The sequence below is a fragment of the Cherax quadricarinatus genome, chromosome 22 (genome assembly GCF_038502225.1).
Source record: "Cherax quadricarinatus isolate ZL_2023a chromosome 22, ASM3850222v1, whole genome shotgun sequence".
Lineage (NCBI taxonomy): Eukaryota > Metazoa > Arthropoda > Malacostraca > Decapoda > Parastacidae > Cherax > Cherax quadricarinatus.
Genome location: NC_091313.1, coordinates 33,353,180 through 33,359,601, shown reverse-complemented (window position 1 = coordinate 33,359,601; position 6,422 = coordinate 33,353,180). Strand labels below are relative to the sequence as shown.

General features: G+C 41.6%; 1 protein-coding gene across 1 annotated transcript in view; it reads right to left on the bottom strand.

Moving 5' to 3' along the window:
• Positions 1 to 2,854: 2,854 nt before the first annotated feature.
• Positions 2,855 to 6,422, bottom strand: part of LOC128689736 (SAC3 domain-containing protein 1) — a 126,738-nt gene continuing 123,170 nt past the window's right edge. The window contains exon 11 of the transcript XR_011392327.1: positions 2,855 to 5,743. The gene's annotated coding sequence lies outside the window, so the exon portion shown is untranslated. The remainder of the gene's footprint in view (positions 5,744 to 6,422) is intronic.

The following is a 6,422-nucleotide window of genomic DNA, read 5'->3' as shown; positions in this document are numbered from 1 at the left end:
AAAAATTTTGGAGTGAGATTAACAAGTTAAGGAAGCCTAGAGAACAAATGGATTTGTCAGTTAAAAATAGGAGAGGAGAGTTATTAAATTGAGAGTTAGAGCTATTGGGAAGATGGAGGGAATATTTTGAGGAATTGTTAAATGTTGATGAAGATAGGGAAGCTGTGATTTCGTGTATAGGGCAAGGAGGAATAACATCTTGTAGGAGTGAGGAAGAGCCAGTTGTGAGTGTGGGGGAAGTTTGTGAGGCAGTAGGTAAAATGAAAGGGGGTAAGGCAGCCGGGATTGATGGGATAAAGATAGAAATGTTAAAAGCAGGTGGGGATATAGTTTTGGAGTGGTTGGTGCAATTATTTAATAAATGTATGGAAGAGGGTAAGGTACCTAGGGATTGGCAGAGAGCATGCATAGTTCCTTTGTATAAAGGCAAAGGGGACAAAAGAGAGTGCAAAAATTATAGGGGGAGAAGTCTGTTGAGTATACCTGGTAAAGTGTACGGTAGAGTTATTATTGAAAGAATTAAGAGTAAGATGGAGAATAGGATAGCAGATGAACAAGGAGGCTTTAGGAACGGTAGGGGGTGTATGGACCAGGTGTTTACAGTGAAACATATAAGTGAACAGTATTTAGATAAGGCTAAAGAGGTTTTTGTGGCATTCATGGATTTGGAAAAGGCGTATGACAGGGTGGATAGGGGGGCAATGTGGCAGATGTTGCAGGTGTATGGTGTAGGAGGTAGGTTACTGAAAGCAGTGAAGAGTTTTTACGAGGATAGTGAGGCTCAAGTTAGAGTATGTAGGAAAGAGGGAGATTATTTCCCAGTAAAAGTAGGCCTTAGACAAGGATGTGTGATGTCACCATGGTTGTTTAATATATTTATAGATGGGGTTGTGAGAGAAGTAAATGCGAGGGTCTTGGCAAGAGGCGTGGAGTTAAAAGATAAAGAATCACACATAAAGTGGGAGTTGTCACAGTTGCTCTTTGCTGATGACACTGTGCTCTTGGGAGATTCTAAAGAGAAGTTGCAGAGGTTGGTGGATGAATCTGGTAGGGTATGCAAAAGAAGAAAATTAAAAGTGAATACAGGAAAGAGTAAGGTTATGAGGATAACAAAAAGATTAGGTGATGAAAGATTGGATATCAGATTGGAGGGAGAGAGTATGGAGGAGGTGAATGTATTCAGATATTTGGGAGTGGACGTGTCAGCAGATGGGTCTATGAAAGATGAGGTGAATCATAGAATTGATGAGGGGAAAAGGGTGAGCGGTGCACTTAGGAGTCTGTGGAGACAAAGAACTTTGTCCTTGGAGGCAAAGAGGGGAATGTATGAGAGTATAGTTTTACCAACGCTCTTATATGGGTGTGAAGCATGGGTGATGAATGTTGCAGCGAGGAGAAGGCTGGAGGCAGTGGAGATGTCATGTATGAGGCAATGTGTGGTGTGAATATAATGCAGAGAATTCGTAGTTTGGAAGTTAGGAGGAGGTGCGGGATTACCAAAACTGTTGTCCAGAGGGCTGAGGAAGGGTTGTTGAGGTGGTTTGGACATGTAAAGAGAAAGGAGCAAAACAGAATGACTTCAAGAGTGTATCAGTCTGTAGTGGAAGGAAGGCAGGGTAGGGGTCGGCCTAGGAAAGGTTGGAGGGAGGGGGTAAAGGAGGTTTTGTGTGCGAGGGGCTTGGACTTCCAGCGGGCATGCGTAAGAGTGTTTGATAGGAGTGAATGGAGACAAATGGGTTTTAATACTTGACGTGCTGTTGGAGTGTGAGCAAAGTAACATTTATGAAGGGATTCAGGGAAACCGGCAGGCCGGACTTGAGTCCTGGAGATGGTAAGTACAGTGCCTGCACTCTGAAGGAGGGGTGTTAATGTTGCAGTTTAAAAACTGTAGTGTAAAGCACCCTTCTGGCAAGACAGTGATGGAGTGAATGATGGTGAAAGTTTTTCTTTTTTGGGCCACCCTGCCTTGGTGGGAATCGGCCACTGTGTTAATAAAAAAATAAAATAAATAAGCCCATTTCAAATTTTTTAACACAAAAAATACAACATCTACTGTTATGCACATTACTGCATTATTCTTATTGTATAAATAAATGTCAGTGCATTCCTAAATGCGTATTACGCTCGTCACTTGGACGCGTATTCGACGAGTGACCAGTGTCCTCTAAAATACTACATGTACGTATTGCCAAAAATTGATTATTTCCACTACTTTGACCTCACTTTTTATTTACTCCCAATCCTGAAACCAATCAATCACATTTCAAGATATATTTATCTAATATATATCTTCCATTCTATCAAAACAAACCATTTATAAAACCATAAGAAACAATCCAAAAATACACCAAACACAACTGTGAGGCACAACTTTTTTCTTTTGTATCCTGCACGCTCACCACAGACCCATTCTCTCATATCTAGCCCAAACTTTACCACTCACACCTTATCTCAGTGACCTCACCTCGGCTCATCCCATACATCTATGGCACTCTCGTACTTCAAACCCGCACTGCTACAGCATTCATCCTAAAGGGGTTAATCCCTTAACTGTCAGTCACTGCCATACTTCCATGGCTTTGCACTCTCTCAATGCTCTACTTCTACACCATGAGCTCAGCTGACTCACATAAGCTGTGAGCAGTAAATTTGGATCTACATATGAGACAATGGGTCCATGTGCAAAGTGTGCACCATATAAAAACATTCATGCTCCACAGTGCATAATGCAAACAAAAAACTGACAATTTTGGGGCTTGAAATTAGTGACTTTGCACTGTATTTCTGGATGCTTTTTATGCTTGTACGCTAGTCCCCACAAATTCAGGGGGTTACGCTACAGGACCACCTGCGAGTCTGGGAACGCCACGAATTCTCGACACACTTAAAAAATGCACATTTTTAAACTTTAAATGTACTCCGAAATGCTAATTTCATTTCAGATTCGGCTTCAGGCATCGCCTTTAACCCTTAAACTGTCCAAACCTACGTCGGTGTTTGCGTATGTGGCACTCCGATCGTATGTCTGCGTTTTATTTTACATGCGTGCTTTCGAACTTGGCACCGTTAGCCTGAGTTGCCTAGACATAACAGAATGAGTCTGTGCACTCAGTGTGCACACTATGACAAAATTCAGGGATGCAGGGAAAATCTGCTCTTCATTTAACACTTTGATTGTCAAAAGCCCTTTTCTCAAACCGTCATTCTATGTCGAAAAATTTTTGTAATTAAAAATTTCTTTTTTCTTATGATACAGAATCTTTTCCCATTGGTAATGACACCAAAAATATGAAATTGGATCAAAAACTTTTGGAATTACGCTCCCGTGAAATTAGCCATCTTGGCGATGTACATGCATCGGCGATTTCACAGACTTTGGGCCCTATTTATGGCCAATTCCGTTCTTCCAGTCGACCAAACTCCTAGCCATTTCTTTACAACTCCATTTTTGCCATCAACTGAGTACAAGAAACCACCCATTTGCCAATTTTACTTAACCAATAAAGTGGTCACAAATTTGGCCAATTTCACACACAAGTCACGTCTCTTACATTTCTATTCTGATTTTCTATTCACACAAAAATACAAGATTTACTGTTATGCACACTTCTACTACTACTACTACTGCATGATTGTAAAAATGGTATAAATAATATCAGTGCACTAGTCAAAGAATATTAGACTCTCCAGTTGACATGTACTGGATGTGTGGTGTTATTTGGTTACTCTTCAACATTGGTAAAAATCAAACAAACATTTCTGTTACTTTGAACTCAACTTCAAGGTCCTTTTCATCGTCAAACTAATCATTCCATTCCGTCAAATGAGACCAAGAAAACGACAATACAACCATAAATACCATACAAAAATACACCTCAAAGTCGGCATTTTAATCCAAAAAACACGGTCCCAGTTTCTTTTTTCTCGCTGTGCACCGCTTGCTGCAGGATTTCTTTCATATAGTGAACAGTGACCACACAGACCCCTTCTCTCACATGTAGGCCTACCACCTTTCTCCTGCTTCATTTCAAACCACTACAATTATCGAGTATGTATACATCCAAAACGCTGGCTCGTAACGCGTATATATACAGCCAAAACGTTCCCAGGGTTAAAAAAAATTTTTTTTTACCCCCAAAATATTCAAAGTGGTATGCACGTCAACATTGATCTACATTTCGACAGTTTAAGCTTTAAAAACAAGAAACAAAACAATGTAAAGATAAAACCATATACAGTACTGTTATGTCTCCCACAGTACTCTGGACAGCCGAGTGTGTAGCGGGCCACTTGGGGCAGAGCTCGGGTTGGCTGGTCGGTGAACTGAGAGAGAGTACGAGTCCGTGTTACTGATAACGTTCTCACCCCCTCCTGGTAATAAGTCCCACGAGTCAATTATTATACTATGTAATTCTCTAAGATAATGGTGCGACATGTTCACTTGTTGGGATACAACAGGCAGAGTGGGTGAATGTCTCACATAGTTGACTTTTACGACATGCATGGCTTACGCAGGAACAATTCTTATTCCACTTCCCCATGGATAAGAAAGGAAAATAAGAACAAGAACTATTAAGAAAAACCAAAGAACACTCAGATGAGTGTGTATACATAAATGTATACATACATGTGTACTGTGACATAATTGTAAGTAAAAGTACTACCAAGATATACCTCTTATCTTGTGTTTATAAAACAAACAAACAAACAAAAAAAAAGACATCAGCACTCCTAACATCTAGTAGGACAAATAAAGGTTTCTGTCTTACACTCATCTGGCAGGGCGGCAGCGGCAGCGGCAGCAGTACTCTCCTGGGTAGTTGCTGTCTACCAGTTCAAAATGGAATTCATGTGTAAAGCCTGGGAACATAACTAATGAACAGAGGAAATGTTATTTTAGTGCCAGGAAAGTCTGTACTGTTTATTCTGGACCTTATTTTGAAATTTGTATGAAATTGGCCAAATTACCAATTTCTGATCACTTTTTTGGGGAGCTGAAATAATTGATTGGGTAGTTTCTTGGGCTCAATCAATGAAATGGAAGATAGCTAAGAATTTGGTCGACTGGAACAATGTAGTAGGCTTCAAATAGGACTCGAAGTAGGCAAAATTGCTGATGCATAAAAACACAAACAAACAGCAAAATTTGTGTATTTCAACAATTTTCCATCAAATTTCATGCTTTTGGGTTTATTACCTTCAGAAAAAGATTCTCTACCATTTCACAAGAAAAAAATAATTTTTTTTTTTGGAAGAATCTTGGACATTATGGACACTTCAGACTGGGGGTCTGATTACTCAGGGGTTAAAGAGCCTACTTACCTTTGTTTTTGACTATGTACTGAAGTTTTTATTTTACTATGCAGTCACCTCTTTGGATCCTCACTTCTTGTCCATACAATTACCTGGAGTTTACCTGGAGAGAGTTCCGGGGGTCAACGCCCCCGCGGCCCGGTCTGTGACCAGGCCTCCTGGTGGATCAGAGCCTGATCAACCAGGCTGTTGCTGCTGGCTGCACGCAAACCAACGTACGAGCCACAGCCTGGCTGATCCGGAACTGACTTTAGGTGCTTGTCCAGTGCCAGCTTGAAGACTGCCAGGGGTCTGTTGGTAATCCCCCTTATGTGTGCTGGGAGGCAGTTGAACAGTCTCGGGCCCCTGACACTTATTGTATGGTCTCTTAACGTGCTAGTGACACCCCTGCTTTTCATTGGGGGGATGGTGCATCGTCTGCCAAGTACTCCTGTAATGAAAATTATAATTTAATCACAAAAGTCTATTCACAGCATTTCTCTCAAAAAACTTCAAATTTTACTGCTCACAGGGAAGAAATGAGGGTGAGAGTTGATAAGGAGAGAGGAAGAGATGAGGGCAAGAGAACATGAGGAAGAGATCAGAGGGAAAATATATGGAGTGACTTAGGATGTGTAAGCAGGTAGGATTACAGGTTGATCAGAGGTAAGGTATACAGAATGACTTAGGATGGTTAAGTGGGCATGATGATTACAGGCTGTTAGTGATCTTCTGGTTGCCCAATAAGATCCACCAGTCTTACATGCTGTGAGGATTGCTGTGCTGCTGCTGCTGCTTGTCTGCTAACAAAGTGGGTCATCCCCGAGCATTGTGAACAGAGTGTCAGTCAGGCTTGTCGGGTGAGGACTCTTCCCCCCCACCAGCCACTTACTAGACCCTCAAGGTAGGTGAGAGGTCTACCCCCCTTTGAGGAAACCCCCAGGGGTAACCCACTGGGGAACCAGTAGGGGACATGTTTGCGGGCTTATTCCACTCCCTGATATGCTGCCTCTCACAGACTTACATGTTTGTCCCTGTCCACAACTCCACCTGTATTAGGATGGGTAAGGAAGGATACAGAAAGGAAGAGGGAAAAAGAGAGGAAACCCAATGGGTACTACATTATCAGG